Source organism: Falco cherrug, chromosome 6, assembly GCF_023634085.1.
Source record: "Falco cherrug isolate bFalChe1 chromosome 6, bFalChe1.pri, whole genome shotgun sequence".
Classification (NCBI taxonomy): domain Eukaryota; kingdom Metazoa; phylum Chordata; class Aves; order Falconiformes; family Falconidae; genus Falco; species Falco cherrug.
The window spans coordinates 82,541,883-82,563,586 of NC_073702.1; the positions used below are offsets into that span (position 1 = coordinate 82,541,883).

A 21,704-nucleotide genomic window follows, 5' to 3' on the forward strand; every position below is an offset into this window, starting at 1 on the left:
CGTGCGGGGCCCCGCACAGCCCCGCCGCACCCGCACAGGGCACAGGCTGGGGAGCGGCACCGCGGCCCTGCCGCCGCCTCACACCGGCCCCCGGGAGCACCGCGGCCCTCCCGCCGCTCACACCAGGAGCCGGCCCCTGGGCAGCGAGGGGGCCCTCGGCGCGCACCCACCCCTCCCGCCTCCCCGGGCCGGGCCCCGGCGGCCGCGTCTTCCGCCTCCCGGTGCCGCCAGCGGGCATCCCCACACCGCCGAGGCGGCAGGCGACGGCTGACAGACAAACAGGCCGCCCCGGCCCAGGCACCGCGGCTCCCGCCCGCGGCCCGCCCCTTCGCCGAAACCGGCGGCGGGGCCTGCGCCCACCACGCAGCCTGCCTCCCGCCCGGCCCCACAGCACCAGGCGAGCGTGCCCCCAGCCCAGCCGCAGCGGCGCCCACCCCACCCTTACCCACTCCTCGCCCCGCCGGAACCGGCGCGCCCGACCGCCAGCTCCGCTCTTATCCCGCTGACAGCGTCCCGGCAGCCCATGGCGGGAGGGTCCCGCCCGGCGCGGCCCAGCCCGGCCCCGCCCCGCCGCGCTGCCCGCCCCCGTCGCCCGGGCAACGCGGCGCCCGCCCCGCCCCGCCCCGCCCCTCGCCCCACCTGTCTCCGCCGCTCCCGCCGCTCCGCCACCACCGGCCGCGCGGGCGGGCAGCGGGCGGCGTCACGCGCGGGCGGTGTCACGCGCGCACCCCCAGCCAATCGGCGCCGCCGCCTGGCCCAGCGCGGGGCGGGGAGAAGGGAATCCCTCCGGGCAGGGGCGCGCGCCTCCGGCAGTAGCGCGTCACCCGCCCCTCGGGCGCGCGGGGCCCCGCCCGCTGCCGCCACGCTCCGCCCCCAACGGCGGGGAGGGGCGGAGGGCGCCGGCGGAGGCGCCGCGGGGAGCGGGGACCGGCGGTGCCTGGGGCCGGCGGCTCCGCTCGCTCCCGGCGCCGGGGCGGGAAAGCGCGTGCGCCCGCGGGTGCCACACGGCCGGGCAGCCTGCCTGCCTGCTCCTGCCTGCCCGCCCGCCCTCTGCCCGCCCTCTGCCCGCCTGCCTCCGGCCCTCCTGCCTGCGGCCCTCCACCCGCCTGCCCTCTGCCTGCCTGCTCTCCTCCCGCCTGCCTGCCTACCTGTCCTCCCGCCTGCCCTCCTGCCTGCCCTCCTTCTGCCTGCCCTCCCCCTGGCCATCCACCTGCCCCGAAGCCCACCGGGCCGGTGCCCCTCACCTAACGGGCCGGTGCCCCTCACCTAACGGCTGGGCCGCCTCAGCCCACCACCCCTGGTTTTTACGTCAACACTTACAAGCACCCTCACTCTCCCTGACATAGGTGTGCCCGGCGTGCACGTTGGCATCGCTGCCAGCGGCTGCAGGCCCCTGCCCGCTGCGAGCCGCTCCCCAGGCCGGGCTGCAGGGCCGTATGCCTCAGGATGAAGGGCTGCGGAGGGGAAGGGCTGTGCCAGCAGCGGGAAGGGTTCACGCTCCGATATTTGCTCCAAGTAAATTCTTGGAGCGAGCTTTGCGGCTGCAGAGCTGGGCTCTGGCGCTTGGCTGAGATGCCTGGCAGCGCGGATTGCCCGGCATGCTGCTGGGTCGGCTCCCGTCAGGGCCGCTTCATGTGTGCGAATAAATCAGTAACGTGCCCTGACTCCATGTCCCTGCTCTCGCCCTCGCCAGGAATTCCCCTGGCACGGCCGGGGCACCGACTCATTTCTTGACAGGGGCACCAGTATGTCACAGGCGATGTTTATGCGTGCGTGCCTCACGCACACGCCCCTAGGTTTGGCATAACCTCCCCAGTTTTTGAAACCAGGAGGCGGCACACAGGGTGCAGGAGTGCCCCGGCCTCCAGGCATCCCTGCGGCGGCCTCAGGCCTCCCCGGCCCCGCTGCCCTGGCTGGTGAAGGCTCGCCGCAGCTCTGCGACCGCCTTTCAGTCACCGTCCCAGGGCCTGCTGCCTACCTCCCTGGCGTTTTGGGTTTGTAACACTTAAGCCAGGCTGCCTGCAAGGATTACACGGATGGACAGAGCCAGATCTTGGGAATGCTTTGGATAGTGGGATCCCAGGACCCACCTGCCAAATTAAGTTTAGATACACATGAGGTAACAGCGGTTAAGTCTTTGGCAAATAGGAACTTCAATCCGCCTGTATACCCTGTTTCTCCGATTCTTTCCCTGTTTACGGCCACGTTTCTTATTTTTTTTACCCGGCACCTGTTACTCATGCTGGTCCCCACCGGGTACGGGGCTAAATGCACCTCTGATCCAAGCCAAGCGAGCAACTCCCCTCTGCAAGGGCCAGCCGCGCAGGCCCCGAGACAGCACCTTTCTCTGGATGCTAGGCACCTGGACAATACTTCTGCACTTGAAAATGTCATAAATCCCTGGAAAAAAAAGAGTCCTAGGTGATGACACCAGTATTACACTAAAAGCAGGAAGGGCAAGGAGCCCGACGCGCTGCTCTGCTGCCGAGCGAGGGTACATGGCACAGCCCCAGTGGCGCCCCATGTCCCCAGTTAGATGCCCACCCTCCGGATGGCCGGTTCTCAGCCCAGAGAGGCAAGTGGCACCCTTCAAGGGCAGTCAGCTCTCTTCAGTGGCCACAGAGAACTTAAGGACTTTGGGAAAATGGGTTCACTCAACACCCTGGAGTTTAGATGCCACTTAGCTGCTAATTCAGGCAGACTAAATCCTACTTTAAAGCCAGTTTATTTTAAACTCCTGGAGAACATGGTAGGATTTGATCTAGCCTATCCCAGCTGGCACTTCAGCTACTGGGGAGGAAAGTGAGCCCAAATTCCCAACCCTGGGCTCGGGGAGTCCTTGCCCTGAAGCAAACACCAAGGCTCACATGAAGCCACCTTGTTCTCAGCAGCCAAGAAAAGAAGTCTCTTCTCCCTCCAAACCAAGGCTTCCTATTTTTCAAAAAGAAGAGACAGCTCTGTTTTGTCTTTCCTCTAGATCTTCCAGCTGCATAAGGGTTACTACAGGGATGTGTGTCCCTCCTTGGGGCTGACAGTGGCAGGAGGACAAAGGTTTCTACTGGCCTCTCCCATGAAACTCCTGCCTGCCAGTAACTCCAAGGCTTTTTGCTGGTACCTCAGCCCAGTTTTCCTCAGCAGAAGACGCGGGCAGAGCCAACGCGGTGCTTGACATTTACGCATTGTCTATGGTTTTCTCAAGCAGACCATACATCGCCTTGTGCGGTTGCATGGCATAACTGAAACAGCAGCAATAAAAATGAAGTCAATGGCCAACAGTACATCAACTCACCCTTGGAATATTAGCTTTTAAAGTGCAAAGAACAGGAGCATTTCAGATTGATAGCATAAATTTTACTGAAATTAAGTGTTTTCAGGTGAGAATTGGCCACCACATGCAAACATCTGAGTGAATTTTTGCAAGTTATCTATTAAAATCTTTGGAAGGGAAGCTAGCCATAGCTTAAATTGAAATGCACTGAAGCAGTTGTCAGTGTATGCTAAAATAACTTTATAAACTGTTTGGACTAAAAAAATTGCTGAGAAAGATAAGTAGGTGCAATTAAAGATTATATCAGACCAGTAATGTTCTTCTCACTTGAATGCTTCAAAGTGCAACCTATCTTTCAGTTTATGTGGATTTTCTTTAATTATAGCAATTAAAGCTCCTGCTACAGATGTGACAGCATGCCTGTTGTTCAGTTTTAATCTGAGGGTTTCAGTTTTCCAGTTTTTCACTGATAACTCCCTTTATTCTACAAACAGTATCTGAATCTCACTTGAAATCTATAAATTTTTTTGGCAGAATTGTTCCTGAATTGGTTCTATAATTCTCCTGGATACATGCAGAAGGTAGTAAGATGGAAAACAAGTGAGAAACAAAGATATGAGTGCTATTTCCCTACTGTTCTCCTGGACAATAGAATAAGCCCACAGCCCTGAGACCTGCACAGTCACACTGGTATTTAACTTCTTCAATATGTGGTGCTAATGCTCACGGACAGTGGGTTTAGGTCAATGGTTCCAAAATTTTAGGGGTCAGTGAGCCACTGTCCATTCCCAGAACTTCTTAAGTGCCCACGGCACCTTTTTCATAAGGCTGCATCTACTCTCATTCTCAAAGTTTCAGCTGTGAGCACCACAAAGATAATGTGAGGCGGAGATTTTTTGGGCCGTTTCTACAGTCTGATTCTCCCTTGCTCCTTTCCAATGAGTATTTACCTGTCTAGGAAAATTTACCTATGTTTTAATGGTATAATAAAGTCAATAATAAAACCCGTGGAGTAATACATATAGCATGTGAGCTATCTTGAATCCACAATCTTAAATCAGAGAGGTTTGTGGAAAGGGCATCTTTTGTCAGCTGAGATGAACAGTCTTTCAGCAGGGAATGAATAATGGTCTGTTTTCCCAAGGAAATATATTACTCCGTTTTTTTCCTGTGCTACTGTAAAAAAATCTGAAAGGGTGAATGAAATAGTGAAATAGTTTTGCACTTAGGGAATCAGCAAATGGTCTGAGGGATTTATTAAGAAAATGTACTAGTTTAGATGTGGGTCTGCCTATATCATGAGGAGAAACAGTGTGAGTAGATGCACTTCCAGATCAATGTTGGAGGAGATAGCTGTTGGATAAATTCAAGGACAAACAAATCCAGGCTGGTCACATTTCATATCTGCATTCTTCATGTTTGACTTGTTGACTGCAGTGGTATAGAAAGACCAGAGAGAAAAGGAAAGTGTCGTTCAGGGGGTAGAAATCAAAGGTGGAATTAAATGGAGCCATTCCAAAAGGAGCTTACAGCACAGGAGTTGACGGAAGCCTTCCCTAGCTGTTTGTAACCCTTGTTTAGGCTTGCCTCCTGCAAGCACAACTTGATTCCCAGTAATGCTTGAGTTTTCATTGCGGTAATTCCTGGTCATAAGGATGTGTTTACTGGTGGTTCTAGTTCGCATTTCCAGAATGGAAGAGCAGGTAGCCACATAGCTTGGCTGTAACACTGTATGACCCTGGAATTTGTCCAATGTCTAATCTACATGAAAGAATTAAAAAAATACTTTCATTGTCAGATTTGAATCAGTGAGTTTGAATCAGACAAGACCAGCCTTGGTTTTCCCATTTAGAAGGAACTAATCCAGTTTAAAGTTTACTCAAAAACAGTTGAGGTAAAATCACTAGCTGCAATGTGCGCTGAGGGAGAAATAAATTGCCTTTACTGCAGTGAGTTTGGATGATGTAATAAAACTTGATTGAAATAAATTTCCATAGAAATGATGGAAGCTAGAATAATTCCCTCTACAAAGAAAGGAAAAGCCTAATGAGAAATGCAAATGGTATGAAAAGCTATATACAGGACTCTGAACTTTAATTTGCACCTTCTCACGGCTCTCCAATGTATGAACTAGACCAGACCATAGCCTCTTCCAGTTACACGCCATCATGTGCCTGTACCAGCGTCTAAAGGCTTGTCCCTGTTTGACAATAAACGATCAGGCAGAGGATGTGTTCTTGAACTGAGTTCAAAAGGTGAAACTGAGGTGAAATCTCCATAAAATGCATGTCAGGCTGCAGTTTTCATGTGCCCTTATGTGGTCCACCATTATTTTTAGCTGGATCCGCAGCCCATGCGAAAATACTGGACTAGCTGATTATCTTCCTAATCCACTGCAAAATGCATAGCTGCAGTTCACAGTAACAAATACCTTATATTTATTTTTTCCCAAGAAACACTACAAAATTAGCTAACTCATAGAAAGAAGTAGTATTATTTTAAAAATCTCCTGTTAGTACCGTTTCATAGGAAAAGTCCTAGTAGATTTTCATTTTCACCACTTATACACCATTTCTGAATTTTTGCCTTGGTCTTCTTAAAACATTGAATTAATACTGGACTGCAACATTTAGGATGGGTGGATATTTTCTAAAGAGAAAGCAAAACCAAAGTTAGGTAATTCACAAAAGCATGAGGAGGCCCCTGAAAATGACCTTGTTGCCATAGGTACATTTTTGTCAGGACTTGCTGATCTGTTCATATCATAATAAAGGTAATCCCCTAGAATTTGTCAGGATAACAATCTGTCTTTCAAAGGAGCATATAATCAGAGTGGTAGATCTGGGAAGCGCAGATCCAAACACCGTTGCCTGTATAGCAGAGGCAATGAGAGTTGATATTTCTCTGGGTAAAGCTTAGGCAAGCTCTCATGCTGAATTCTTTCACCCTCTTCTTCCCACTCCTGGCATCTCTCTCCTTTTTCCTTTCAGAAGAAAAAAGAAATGACTCATTTTGCCTGGACACAGTTGAAACAGTCTGATACTGCTCATTATTCTTATGACAGCTAACCATTCTTCATGGCTGTTCGGTTTGATGGGGGGGGGGTGTAGGGGGGTGTGTGTGTGTACTTCTTGGTTTTGTTTCAATGCAGATACCTCCATGGCTTTTTTTCACTGTTTTAGTTCTCTGATGAATTCCAATTGTGTCTTAAAAATGGCCAGACTGGGTCAGACTGAAGAGCCGCTCAGCCCAGCATCAGTCACAGCTGCCTGCAGAAAGCTACACCGACAGGACAAGCGTATGGGGACGTGGTACCCGGTCCAGCTCGCAGCGGCCTGCGGCTCAATAATGTGCTGGGACAGACATGGCGTCCTCATGGTTTATGGACCTTGATTAATTTTTCTTCCATTGATTTGTCCCGTAGCTGTGTGAGCCCATGTAACGCTTGGGCACCAAGCAAGCTCTGCAGCGTTCCAAAGCTCAGTTACACGGCTGGCTAAAAAGCACTTCTTATTATTTGTTTTGGACTTTTTACCTGCCCTTTTCTCTTGACTTCCTCTAGTTCTTCTGCTTTGCGAAAGAGGAAATAATCACTCTCTAGTCCCTGTCTCTGTGCTGCTCATGGTTTTAAGACTTATTGTCAAATCTCCCCTCTGCTCCTTTTGTTTCGTGCTGGCGTCCCAAACTATTTAATCACTCGCTGTGTAGTATTTGCTTCAGCTTTCTTGCCCTTCTTTGAACCTTTTCTTGTTCTTTTTAGCGTGACAGAACTGGAGCTGCAGACAATATTCAAGATGTGAGTCCACCATACATTTTCTGCATACTATGCTTATGTTTTCCTCTCTGTTCTTTCCTTTAAAAATCCTAATGTTGTAGACCCTTTCCTCCTCCACCACTGAGCGCTGGGCTGACAATTCATAAAACTGTGTGTCGTAACTCAGGACTCTCTTCCACCCAAGCAATAAGGCTCATCTCTTCAGCACTCCTCTCTCTGCAGGCTGAGTTAGGGTTGTTTTGATTGGGGTGCCTCCCTTTGCTGTTATCACCACTGATTTTTTTTTTCTGCCATTTTAACCCAATAACTCATAGCTTGAAATCCTTTTCTCAGCTGACTTTCATTTTTGCTACCTAGAGTTACTCACCACCAGGAAACTCTTTCACCTCAAACTATGCTTCATTTTCCACGTAACTTCTATGTCTAACAACACAAGCCCAAGGGCAGATTTCTGAGTCTTCATTGGTGACTCCACTCTCCTCCCTCCTCCCAAAATTCTCCAGTAGAGCTGTGAGATATTTTTTTCTACAAAAGCTACACTGATTTTTCCGCATTATATCACATATGTTCATGCACCTGATAATTATGTTACGTATTATAGTCTCTACCAATTTGTTCAATATTTCTGCAACTCTTTATGGTCACTTCAGGTCAGATATCAAAATATAAACGTAAAGCATTTCTTGTGATAATTTTGATAATCTGTCTTTCTTTTTGTTTTGTTTTTTTTCTTAAAGCTGGGCCTTTCTAAACTTCATGAATTTCATTACAGTCAATGTAGCATTAGAAAGATTCAGTAGAAAAACTCTGTCTTTCACAAAAAAAAGGATGTCACTCTGTATTGATTAGTTTTTGTTGGTTTTTTTTAAAGGAAAATACATAAGCCAGATCAACAACACAAAGTTGTTAATCACAACACTATGACTAAATTATGAGATAATAATTTTCTGGCAAACTGACCATGATTTTTGCAAATATATTAACTCTACTTAACAATAAACAAACCAACCTGTCCAAAACATTTCTGCTCCTGCATGAGACTCATACTGCATTTCTCCCTGTGATTTCTGATTAGCAATCTAATTTGTTGTTTCCAGTCTAGCCATGAATTTCTTAGTGAATTATCTTTGCTGGAAAAGGAAAGGTAATTCAGCAAAGGTAAATGTTCACTGTTTGCAGACACTTTTTTTCTGATTAGAGCGTTGGATGTCTCCACCTTCAGAAGCAGTAACCCACCTCCATGCATGCAATGCTAAGGAGCATTCGGGGTGCTCCTTAGCTGCGGGTGAAGCAAGCACAGAGCAGTCACGGAGCTGCTCTCCAATGCTGTCCTGGTGCTGGGGGGCTCGTGGCTGCCTGTCCCCCTGTGCAGGAGGTACTGGCGTGGTGTCAGGGAAGGTGAGAGGCCGGTTCAGTGCCTGTCCCCCACCTGTCCCGGTGTTCATGGGAGCTTTTGTCGGCTTTGCAAATGGGACATTTTCTTAGGGATGCTCTAATGGGGACAAACTGCTCCCCCCAGCCCAGCAACTCCAGAGAATGGACATTTAGAGGCATTTGGTTCCCTCTTGGTACGTACACCAGCTTCGGCTCTGGCACAGCCGGGGGTTCTGACAGGGAGAATGATGATGCTGAGCAAGCAAAAGGGTAGAAGGGAGCCGGTGTGGTGTGGATGGTGCACAGGGTTTGCATCGCCTGCTTTGGAATAAACCCAGCACATGAAGTAGTCACTGTAACAACACTCAGCCTTTGTGCTTTTCTGCTTTTCTTTAGGTGGTGCTGCCTCCAGATTAGCATTTTTGGACGGGCACTAGCTTGGAAGAAACAAGAGGGCACAAAGCATGCTCTATTTCAGATGCTGTCATTTCCCCACGACCAGCAGCGGTCTGAACCTTTCTGACAGCGTTATGTCAGTTCCCCTCCATGCTCATCTTACTATGTTTTCTGTTCTTTCTCCAAGTATCTTGAGCATTGCTCCAAGCCACCATTTGATGCTATAATGCAGCATTCAGAAAGAGAAAAAGAGCATTGATTCAAGGCAAGGGAATGAGGCAATTTCGGAGTTTTATGTAACTCGGTGGAGCTCTGTAGTTATTTAGTTGCATTAAATAATTCAGTGAGGAGACTGTCTGAAATGCAACAGCCTCTTTGTTTCCTCTGAAAGGTGATGCATGCTCCTAGGGCTTCAGACATCTATCTAGCAACCAGCACAGACTTTTTTAGAAACACAAGCATTTATATATCCAGAGACTGGCTCCCAGCACCCCTCCAGGCCCTCTGCCAAATCTTCTCATTTTTGCATTATAAGGCCAAATCCTGTGCACAGTTTTGTCAGCGTTACTCTCCTGCTTTCAGCAGTCACCCCAGAGTCACACTGCTGCAAACGGGTTTGCTATAATCTTCAGTGTTTCCCCAGCCCAGCCCACACCATCCCAAACCTTCTTCCCCACCTGGCCCATGGCTCTTCCCTGTCTGCTGACCTGACTCACAGAATCCAAATCACAAATATCAGCCCCCAGTTCCGATCAGTCCCCAGACAAGCACCAAAGCACGTGTGACAGCTGCTACTCACCCCTGAGCCCTCATGCCAGCCTCGCCAGAATCCCTGCCAACCTGCACCCCAGGCAAGTCCCCCAGCCACCTCTGCTCGGGCTGATTTTCCTGCACCTCCTCCCTCAAGAAACCTGACTGCCATCGCTCCACGTCGAGGGGAATAACCCTCCTTGGGGACCTTTCTTTCTCTCATCAACCTTCCCCATTACCCCATGCAGCTTACCCTTCCCTTGGAAATTCAGCATCATCCTAAAGAATAAAAACTGTTTAAAAACCTGTAGAGCATACCTGGTTTCCTCAGAGAGTTGCAACTAAAAAGCAAGGGGACAGTGACACAGAATTACATGGGCATCCTCCTTCTGGGGACTCCTCTGCTAGCATTTGACACGCACCCAGTCAGAGGGATGATGCTGCGTCTGCACAAACTGCTGCAGTGAAGCCTCGGAGTTTCTGTCAGGCTGCTGGATGAAATCACAGCTTCTTTGCTGATATGCTCTGGCTCCTTTTCAGCTTCACACAAGCAGCCTGTCCTGCAGAGATTTGGAATTTGGAGGTTGCTTTGGTTTGTTTTGCTTTGAGTTGGTTGCGCTGCTGTGTCTGCAGTGCTGCTGGAGGGGAAAAAAAAAAAAAGGAAAAAAGAAAAAAAAGAAAAGAAGGGAAAGAAAGAAAGAAAGGCAAAAAGGATTCCTGCAGGCTTTTTCTGTCAATGGTGCAGGAGGGTGAGTAAACAATGCAGGCAGCTAAAAAGATTGTGCTAAGTGGTGCAAGAGGCTAAAAGCTTTCCAATATGCCATTCCATTGTGTTTGCTTGAGTATTGTGTATAGGCACAGAAAAAGGGAACAGTTCAGTCTTAAGGCCACATTCATGAACTGAGAGGACCGTGAACTCAAAACTCTGTCCTGTTCTGCCAAAAAAACCTTCAATGAGCAAATCTGAGCTGATTATCAAAGAAAAGTTTCTGGTCTCCAATTGATGTTTCTCTAAGCACAACATCAAAAAAAAGAAAAAGGTGATCAAACCATGCAGATCAAAATCTGCACATACATCTGAGCCTGCAGCTTTAGATGTCTCCTAAATTTTCATCTGCCAGGACAGCAAGGCCAGAATCCCCTTATTCCAGTCACAATAAAGGAATTATGTTTGTTCTAAACCACCAAATTACTTGATCCCACCTGCATAGGCACCAGCTCTCTCACGGCTAACGCCGGTGTGCTGGTTTCAGTTAAATGGGAGGGGGGAGACCCGGAGCCACCAAGCCTTTAGGACAGTGATCTGCCTTTGCCCTGGGAAGGCGCTGGCAGCAGCCAGGTGCCAAAAGCACCACCAGAACTGAGAGGTCACCAGCTCCCTGAGCACTGAGATGAGCTGTCAATGTCATATTTGTGTTTCTCATGAAGAATCGATGGTTTAGACTGCTTCTTTGAGTGCCCCTGCCACATATCACTATGCCAATTTACCCATTACAATTATATGAATATAAACCCTATACTGAATTACCTTTATGTCTTCTCCTGTCAGTACGATATGGTCTTGGGATTTGCCTCAAATATTTGCTGGGCATGTTTGGTGTTTTTACTTCCTGCCTAGTCACAGCTACATCTCGGGGCACGGTTTCACTAAGCCCAGGTGCTGGAAGGGGAGCGCTCGTGCTTGTCTGACCTCGCAGTCAGCAGGATCAGCCCACTGACCCAGCTGAAAACCAATCTGCTCTTTTTCTAGGGCAAATTTTCAACCAGATCAGCTTGCCGACCTGTTTGACAGCGTAGTCATGAGTACTGTGCCACCACAAGGGAGTAGGGGGACAGACACCGGCAAGATGAAGGGCAGCACCGTCCACTTGGATTTCAGTCTGCATGCCAGTCTCAAGCCTCCCCTTGAAGGCAGAGCTTTGAGTTGGTTGCGCTGCTGTGTCTGCAGTGCTGCTGGAGGGGAAAAAAAAAAGGAAAAAAGAAAAAAAAGAAAAGAAGGGAAAGAAAGAAAGAAAGAAAGGCAAAAAGGATTCCTGCAGGCTTTTTCTGTCAATGGTGCAGGAGGGTGAGTAAACAATGCAGGCAGCTAAAAAGATTGTGCTAAGTGCTAAACATGCCCTCACTAAACAACATAGGTGCTGGCTGCGCACACTTGTGTTGTGCCTGAGTCTGCATTTATAGTCACCAGGCCCACATCACCTGAACCTCAGAAGATTTACTCCAGATTTGTAGTTTTCTGAGTGGTAACTCAGGCAATCTCTGTGCAAGGAGCAGCTGGTGTGAAGGAAGAAGATAACAGATCACTGCCAGTGCGACGTTGCTGAAAACATGTAATCGCTATTTAATTTGACTTCTCAGTTTTGGCAAGCTCTTGGAAATTCTCCAGATATAAAAGCCCTTCCTATTCTTATACCAAGAGAAAGCTGCCTCTCAATTTCAAAGAGACAAAACCTGGCACAGGAGGCTATGAAATACTACAGTGGAATTTTCTGTCTGACACAGAAACCTAAAACAATTCCTGCGCTGGTGCCGTAGTATCTCCATCTCATCAGATGACCAGGAAATCTGTTTGTACATCTGCCCGGGCATTTGTAAAAGTTTTAATGGCTCTTTGGAGTTTTGCTTGGAAGCCGGACATCTGCAATAGGCAGACAGGGTTTGAGGTTTGTCTCATCTAACTTCTCCCCCCAATAAATTAGACATGCAGTCTAAAACAAATTCTTATACAGTCAGTGAGGAGAGATAAGAACCTCCAGGAGACAAATCAGTCCATCCTAATACTTATTTATGTATGTTATAATATTATGTATGTTGCATAAGTGGGGTGAGCTGGCCCCTGAAAGTGCCCCTTTCCCTTGCCCTCCATTGATGATAGAAGAAGCCAGCTCAAGAAGGAAAGGAACGCCTCTGGGCTCACTGAAGGACTGATATGAACCGAAGAAAACCCAGATTCATGAGGTTGAAGTGAGCTGTGAGGGTAACCTAGAGCTGTGTGCATCAGGTGCCGTCTAAGCTATGCACAGGTCTGTCAGAAACTTGTACAAGCCTATCTTCTTCTCACTTACTGAGCTATCATTTGCCTATGGAACGGGAAGCCAGAGTGCCCATAGGGTTGGAGGTCTGGTACAGGGTGTGTTTAGGCCACCAGGAAGACCCAGGACCCATGCAGTTGTACCGCGGTGGGGAGGGGGGTCTTCTCACTCTGGTAAGTGACTATTGCAGGCGGAGGAACCACACGCTGAGCAGGAGCGCAGAGGTCCAAAGCCATGGTAGAGTTTAGATCCTGCTCACCCTGATGGTGTGCCCAACATAGTGGAAGACAAGCACTACCACGTGATGAAGGTCCAGAGGTCTGCAGCATCCAAAAGTCTGGAAATGGTCCTCTGACATAGAGTGAGAGCATCAGGCTTTCAAGTCTATGTGCGTGTTGTACAAAGGCAGTTTGTCACTTGCTGGCTCTGGTCCAGGTAGGACATAAATCTTGCCATGAGTGCAGTTTGGAACAGACGCTTCTGCTCAGGCCAGATTGCAAATATGTGTAATTTGGGAACAGAGAAGCCTGAATGCTTCATGCACTCAGCACTGAATGGGTACCATCGCCACGGCCTGCGTGTGTCACCGCTGACGGCAGTGGAGCCGGAGTGATGGAAATGGCATCCTCCAGGCAGAACATGTTTGTTGCTATGCTATTTCTGAGCCCTCCGCTTGCTTCTGTTACTGGAAATGACTTACGTTTGTTTCTAAATCCGTCTCTATTGATCAGCACTTAGTAAGGGGCTGCACAGCTTAATCTAATATGATCATAGCTCTCGCTCCTTTTGTTATTCCTGATGCGCAGAAGACTGTTCTTTCTTTTTTTAGTTGCAGGATGTTCTCATTAGCTCAGCTTAGTACTGTGCATACTTCACAGCCCAGGGTATTTGGGATTTTCTTTCCAAGTATTTTATACTGGCAACAAATAGAAAATAAATTGCATATTACTCACTTTGAATGAAGGTAAGACTGTCTACCAAATCATTAATGAGGTATAAAACATCACATAGATCATCAGTTTTTATTGCACTAGGTATTTTTTTGGCTATCTTTATTACAGAAAATGATTGGGATTCCCACAAGTATATTACAGCTATGAATAGCTTTGGTTTACGCTGCTTGTAAGCCTATGCATTGGCTGAAAAATAAAACCGATCTTTTATCAGAAGGGTCGGCTAATATTTGCCTTTAAATGCATTCATTGCAAATACCACATTATACAATTACCGTTACCTGACAGGCTGCTGGATTCTCTCTGTACTGATCTCCTGACTGTTGCATTACACTTTTTTGTGATCGTACCTCTAAATAACTTTTACTTGACTCATGCATTCCAGCTCCTTTCCTGAGGAAAGCTTGGTATCAGATATCAGTTATTGGCTCCAGAAATTTATTCAGCCATTTTCTTCAGCACTTTCTACTAATTTTCATCCTGCTGAGAGAGTTAGTTGAAAACACAAGTAAACTATACGTGGTTACCCAAGCGGTCAGAAGTAATTCTCATCAGTGTTTGTTGTATATGTTCAGTCAGATGCTCAGCAAGATGGTAACAATAGCTCCAGTGTAGTTCAGTGGAAAGAGAGTATATGGGCTACTATTGTAGGCAGTGTGTCCAGCCATGTGATACTCATGTCCCAGCCCTTTGACAATAGCCCTCTAACATCTGCACCACCACCCATCGGTATAAGTTACAGCTCTCCAGCGTTTGTTGGGGAAGAAGGTCAGACGGATGGTTTAAAGTCCCTGTTGGGGTTGCTTGAGGAGCGTATCTACCTGCATTTCCCTGGAGTGCTGCTGCACTATTCACCTCCGGCCCCAAACGCTGCTGCAGGTCTCCCAGCCACAAGCCACCGTCTGAGGGATACTGCCAAGAGGGAAACAGAAGTTTTCAGGTGGCCACTCCCGTGCTCCTTTTCCAGCTGGCAAAGCTGTGATGCAGCAGTGCTAAGCTCCTGATGGGGACACAGTTACATTAATTTTCCCATCTGGCAGTTCTGCAGTTGCTATCCTTCATTTTGGGACCCAGGAACATCAGTTTATGGCCAGAGTCTGGATCTAAAAGACATTGCAAAGAGCTGTTTCAGGTGCAGCCCATCAGGCTGCTGCTTGAAGGTGTCTGACGACAACACCATGAATTTCAGGAGCCATCTTTCAATCTCTGGTTCTCCCTACACAGTTCTGGTGTGTCCTGAAATCAACTCAACTATCTCCCAGCTATCCATGACCGGCGGAAAATGAAAGCTGATCATTTACCTCCATCCCTCTTCTAAGAAAAAGACTTTAAACTGGTGCTGGCACTGGGGGACTGAGTAGGCCAGCAGGTTATAATGGCACTCCACCCTCTCCCTTTGTACAACAGGGCTCCTGTTTGAAAATTTAGAAGAGGCTGCTGCTTCAGGTAGCTGGGACTGGTGTCCAAGTCACCATGACTATAGGCAGCATTGACGTGAACACCATGGAGACAGAAGAAAGGCCCTGGCATCTGGAATAATGTCTTTACCATGCACAAGCAAGGTCAGGGCTGCTTACGCTAGTGCTGGCTTACCAGGTCCGTTCTTGAATATGAATTTTTCACAAGGCAATACTGGAGACCAGAGGCTCTCCCCTGTGGCATGCAGGCTGCATACCAGCTGCTTTAACACATCCTACTCGTCCTGAACATGCTCAGGAAATCATGCCCTAACACCCTGGATGTCACAAGAAGTGTCACCTCAGTAGCACCAATGCTGTCCCGGCCGGTGATAGCAATGCCAGGCCCTTTAAGAAAGCTAGATGTCTGTTTCTGTTAACACAACAACTCTAAGAGATGGATGAGGAAGATTACAAAAAGTCGAAGATAATACCAACTAGAAGATAATACCAACGTAGACAGCTGATGCTGATCTTGCTGCAACATATCACAATTCTTAGTCATCCTTCAGAGGCTGCTAATCTTTATCTTGGCAGGCTGATAAATAAAACCACAATCACAGGATACACAAATGACTCATCCTGGAGGGCTCTGCTTCTTCAGCGCCAGTGTGATGTTCTACTTAAAACACAAACATGCAGAACGTCATCTGAGAGTCAAGAAAGGCTGGGGGCGGTATCCTCGGCTGTATGCTCCACTGCCCTCGGAACAGCCTCCCTCCTGACCCTGGACAATGTCAAAGCTCCTCTATTCTGCTCGGAGGATGAACACAGTGCAACTCAGCCACAGGTCGAAGCTGTCATTTTCATAAAATGGCCAGAATCAAATTGTGCACCTACAGTCAGGGAGATACCCATTTTGAAAGGAGATGCTAAGGAAGATCCCTTCCTTAACTTCACCTTGATCTAAAATAAAACCAAATAGCAGCCCACATCCCTAATCTTAATATTTAAGCACTTACCAATGAAAAAGAAACATTTTTGTCTCATTTCGTTCTGTTTTTGGTTGCTGCTTTTTATTACTAAAGTGGGAGGAAGGATGGTCTTGTGATTATAGTTGCAAGTTACGAGTCAGGAGACCAATGTTCAGGTTTTCAATTTTTCCCTCGGTTGCTTTGGTCTCTGTTTGCCCTAGGAAAGAGGGAGTGACGTCCTTCCTTAGCTTACAGGATTATAAGAACTTTTAAGATGGGAAAAAATGCTTTCAAGGTCTCTGTCCACTATGCCAAATCTTTAATGTGGCGAGGCCCTTGATTTCACAAGAAAAGTTTTCACAAACAAACCACTTTGACCCAAAAAGGCAGGCCTACAGTGCAGAAAGGAAAGGCAGAAACGTGTCTGTTAGTGATCCAAGGGAGAGGGAAAGCCTGTTGTTCTCTGACCGTGGCACAGATGCTCCAGGAGAGTTAGTCAGTGGGAAAGTCATCAGTGGTTCTACCACCAAAATCAGTGCCAGAGGTGATGGAAGACAGGTCATGTTGTGATCAACGCTAGGGAAACGTAGTTTATATGTAGGACCTACCCAGGAGCCCTTGAGTCAGCATGGTATAATATCATTGCCTGTCATTAATCTAGCCCGTCAGGCCAAGACCTGCCATGTGTTTGGAGACACGTTTCCCACGGGAACACAGCATCATGCCCTCTTCCCTGCACACGGTCTGTCCTTCAAGCCTAGAAGAAGGCTGAATTTCGGTTAGTGCTCTAACTTCGCTTCATGCCCTTGCCCTCCAACCTTTGCCTCCCAGACCCACCAAGAAGCGCACACCATCGGGCAGGATCCCCTCTTCTCCATCCCTGCCTGGCGCGCTGCTGGATGCGCAGTGAGTCCGCGCTGGTGGCAAACGGCAGTTTCACATAAAAGGTGGGTCTGGGGTATAAACCTCAGCTACAGCTGACGTGAAATAAGAAGTCACTGCACCCTGTCCTACACAAAACAAACATCTAAAAGTAGGGACCCAACAATCTCTCTTTTCCCTGCTTTCCGTAATATTCCTCCATTGTTGGCCAAATTGTTCTTTGAATAGAACTTTGAATCGTCCTTTCAGTAGAGCTGCAAAGTGTCAGGAGCACCTTTAATGTACAAAACGCTGGATTTAAAGTCTGGTGATTGGATCAAGTTTTGGGTAACTAGGTGTAGTTACACTTCCAGCAGAAAATCTGACTATATGAATGCTCTGAGTGCATCTAAATCACTGCAGCTGCTCAGCTTACAAGCGAGCTTGGGGTGAGCATCCAGTGCCACACCTGAGATGCCATTTGCAGGTCACAGCCGTGGAAATACAGAAACGCCAGTGCCTGAATCTATTACAGGCTGAGCTTTTCTGTAGCAGTGCGACACGGAAACACCAAGTTGTTTTACTCATGCCATCTTGCCAATCTAATAACACTTACACGGCGATGCTGCCTAAAGGCTGGCCCGCTCAGGGCCATGTTGTGCCAGGTGTGGTGCAAATAAGTGACCTCCTGCCTTAAAGCAGCTTGCAGTGTTTGGAGGCGGGCGGTGGGGGGGGTGGGGGAGTGGTGGTCTTGCTGCGTTTGCTGTGGGATTATATGCTCTGTCTGACACCGTTCACCACCTTGTGGGAAGTCTGCAAGGGGAGAAACACTGCCAGCTCACACAGAAAGCGCTGCCGCTTATAAAAGCATTGCCAGCCAGAAAGGAGACAGCCCTGAGCGTGGATTCCGGCTGCCTCGAGCTGCTGGAAACTTCTGAGAGGGCAGGCCGTGGCAGGAAATAAAAAAGCACATTGAATAAATCACTTGATGCTCTGATTAAGAGGCATGGGACTATGTATCATGTGATAGTTAAAGCCGTAAGCTCCAGCCTTGAAGATATTATTTAGTACACAAGCAGTCTGAATGGGCAGATGGTATTCATGAGCAGGATTATTTTTTCTAGCAAAACAGGTCAAACCAAGTCACTTAGAAATGGAATTAAAATTTAGAGATCATTACCTCTGAAGGTGTATGACTTTTTAAAGAGAGGTAGTGAATCAGGCTCATTATAATTGCATCATTTTAAAGAAGAAAATCATTCTGTGTAATAGCGAAAAGCTTTGCCTTTGTCTCCTTTCGGGCAGCTAGCTACACACGCACTTTCCAGGATGAAATTTGCCTCCAAATAGGTATGGATCATCCGGCTGGTACTGCCAAAAAGTATTCGTCTTCCTAAAGTACTCAATAAGGCTACAGGCTGAGCGGCATCGTGTCATGAGTAAGAAGCAAATGCTGCAGATAAAGTGTGGTTTGCTTGGCCTTTCCGAGCAGTACCTGGGCTCACTTTGCTGTGGCTTTTCCGTGGGCAGGCACCTCGGAGGGTGGCCGCCTGCTCCGAGCCGGGGGTTAAAGCGCCTTGCCCAGGCAGCTCAGGGTTGAGACTCTGCCCCGCCAAGGTACAAGGTACGGGATCCTGAAAATCAACCGTGTGGCAGAGGTGCAAGACAGGCATCAGGCTCACCTCACTTCTTACAGGAACAAGGGGACAGCTTTGCTGCCTCTGGCTGCTGGCTGCTCTGGAGCAGAGGGTAGGAGGAGCTGCCCCTCAGGAACCTCTGATGTCCCCACACCGAGGGAGCGGAGGTGACGATGATCCCAGGGTAACAGCAAGAGCCAGGCTGCTGCTTACAGAGGGAGGATGACAAACCACTGCAAAGTCCCTGCAAAGGACTGGAAAGTGCTTTGGAAAGGTCCTGAGAGAGGGAGGCATCCTTCTGCCTTTTCTACGTGAGCATCGGCCCTCTGGGACCACTCCTCACAGACCCATCCCCAGCATTGTTCTTTGCTGTAAGACCCCCTCCAAACCCCAGCAGGAAAACAGTATCTTGGTTGATTTTAATGGATGCCAAATTGATTTAATGGACACCTGGAAATTTCGAGCGCTCTGCTTTGTCTTCCCGAGCCTGGGCGAACGAGACTCCGCTCTGCTGCCTGCGGTGGGGCTCAGTGCCCCTTCAGCCCCAGGGCAGCCCCCAGATCTCCGTGGCACTGGCTGCCATGGGGCTCCGGAGGCAAGCCTGGCAAGCCCCATTCAGGCCCACGTCGCGCCCCAGAAGCCAGCAGACAGGTGACGAGCAGCCGCCAATGCCAGCAGGCACTGGGGAGGCGATGCCGGCCCGTGTCTCATGTCTCCCAGTGCCGCTCCGACAGGCTGAGCCAGCCGGGGCTGCTGCAGGAGGCAGGCAGCTCCCTCACCTCGGGCGGGTGAGGAGGCAGCAGGCAACAGCCTGGCAAAGCGGAGCAGAAAGGGGCCACCAGCCTGGGACAGCTCTACTCGCTTGTGAGAAACAGGGTGGCTTGTCCCTGCTCCTCCCATGCCACTTCTGCATCACCAGCCCCAGGGGCGTGAGGAAATCACGCCCGGGGCTGCCACCGAGCCTGTAAAGGCTTGGGCAGGAGAACAGGGAGCGCCTTCCTCAGCTGGAGGTGTAGCGTGGAACAGCCATGGAGCTGCAGAAGAGCAGAGGTGGGGTAAAAGAGAGCGGTGAAGACTTAAGGGAGTTGTCACAGAATTAATTACCGCTGGAAGAAGATGCTCATCATCAGGCAGCTCCCCTGTGAGCTGTGATCTCAGAGACAGCATCTGCAGCAGGGGCCAAAACCACCTTGGTGCATCCATGTGGGTGCATCCATGCGGGTAGGAAGGCAGGGCTGTCCCCCACGGGGCATGGGCTGGTGGGCACTGCACAAACTGGCAGTAAGGCAGCCTTTGCTCCAAGGGGCTTGTGCTGCAGATAGTCCGCTGGTAAAAGGTAGGAGGAGAGAGCAGTCAAGAGACCATCGGTATTTTATCCAGGGGAGGAAAGGAGGTAGAGTGGGAAATAAAGGCTGAAGGTGGCAAGCCATGGATGAAGGACAAGTGGAAGAACAGGCAGCTAAGCTGGCTGGAAGTGAAGGGAGTGAGAGAAAGGGACGGCAAAGAGTTTGGCTCGATAGCCGACCTGCAGCAGGGGTAAGCAGGGACACAGCACAGTCCGAGCACAACGTCAGCCCGTTTTGCCTCCCTGCTTCTGCTTAAATGAGCTCCCTGCATCAGCCGGCTCTGCCTCTGGTGCCAGGGAGACAGAGGCTGGCACGTGCAGAGCAGATGTTGAGCAGCGTGACCCTGAACAGAGATGGCGTTAGATCAGTATCACACTAATTTCTGTGCCAGAAGGCGCAAAGCAAACAACTATGTATTTTGGCTGATTGCTATATATAAAAGACAGAACCTTGGTCCCCACGAGGGGGTATGACAAATTCTGAGGTGATATGTTTATTCCAAGCCTCAGACTCTCCTGCAACTAATCAAAACGTGCTTTGTGTTTCCTCTACCCATGCCCACATACGAATTTAATACATGTGATCGTAAACACTTGTGAGAAATACTAAATGGAGGCTTTTGGAAAGCAAAGCCGTGCGTTAAACCACAAGACACACAGAGCAGAAGCAGGGCTCTCTGTGCGCCTCATTCAGCTCCGGAGCCCCGGGGGACGGGGCGAAGGTGCTGCAGCCGTTTGCCTCTCGCAGGCACCCGCTGCTTCTTCTGTGTGCTTAGTCTTTCAGCAAAGGTGGCAACTCCTGGCAGTTCTGGTGGCACCCCTGCAGCGTGCATTGGCTAGTGGCTGCTCTTTTTGAAGTTTCAGCTAAAGGACATTTATTGATTCTTTGTCTCTTTTATCTTCTTAGTTTTCTTCTTTCCTTTTTGCTTTTATTAGGCTGGAAAGGAAGGTATGGAGAGGAAGAACTAGAAAAGGGAAATCAGTGACATTCCTTTCTGGCTCACAGAAACCTGAAAGGTTGCCAATCTGTTGGCAAATAAGCAAAGATCTGAATCTAAGCACCATCGTTTACGATGTTTACGAAGTTGTAAACAGGACTGAAATGCTGCATTGGGCTTGTGACTTCTCTTTTGCCTTCTACTATCCATAATTCATTATTTGTCGCATGTGACTTTAACATTGGTTAAATCGTATGTGTTATTTCCGCTATGCACTTGCCTGCTAGTGAGTTTGCCTAAAAGTGGTCTACGAAAAAAGGCTCCCTGAAATGTACATAAAAAGAAACCCCTTTTGTAAATGTTGGTAGAAAATAAAGAGAAAACAGCAGTAGGGTAACTTTGAGCAAAGATGGCTCTTGGATGGGTAAAATATTTGGAAACACTTCATTTCTTTTATCGTTCATGTCCTGTCAAGCTACGCCAGTTCCCCCAGGGAGAGACTGGGCACAAGAGACGCAAAGGTTATGTCTGATACAGACAAACCTCCCTTTTATCACATTATGTGGTCAGTTTCTGAGCTGTTATTTGAACCGTGGATCAAGTAAGTGTAACAAAGACAGAAAGCATTAGTCAGACTTCAGTAGGCACAGGCCCTGAGGTTCGGTTTCCAAACTTTCCAGTTTGTGGCGAGCATCAGGTATCATAAGCTGTATGTCTATTCTTTGAAAAGGAATCTGTTGTCTGAAGGGAATATAAGAATGCCAGTGACCAGTTACAGTGTGCAGGTAATTAGGTTTGCTTTCTCTGTTTTGCCTCCTCCTTCCATTTATCAGATTTTATGGTAACTTCTAGCTTGTCACTTCATGAACGCCTTTATTTGACAGCCCCCAGCAAAGGAGCAGCATGTGCTGGTTTGGGCCCAGCCTTTCAGAATGATCAAGCGTAGTTTGGGCTCTGCAGACCATACAGCCACTACGCAGGTGCACCTTCATTTAGACCGAGGT

At 48.8% G+C, this 21,704-nt stretch overlaps 1 protein-coding gene across 3 annotated transcripts in view; it reads right to left on the bottom strand.

Annotated features, from left to right (window-relative positions):
• The window catches only part of LYST (lysosomal trafficking regulator), a 96,807-nt gene extending 86,597 nt beyond the window's left edge, over positions 1 to 10,210 (bottom strand). For 2 of the 3 annotated variants that reach the window (XM_055713514.1, XM_055713515.1), the window contains exon 1: positions 446 to 566. The gene's annotated coding sequence lies outside the window, so the exon portion shown is untranslated. Of the gene's footprint in view, positions 1 to 445; positions 567 to 9,881 lie in introns of those variants that run through there. The other variant, XM_005436539.4, reaches the window with a different exon arrangement.
• Between the last annotated feature and the right edge of the window lie 11,494 nt (positions 10,211 to 21,704).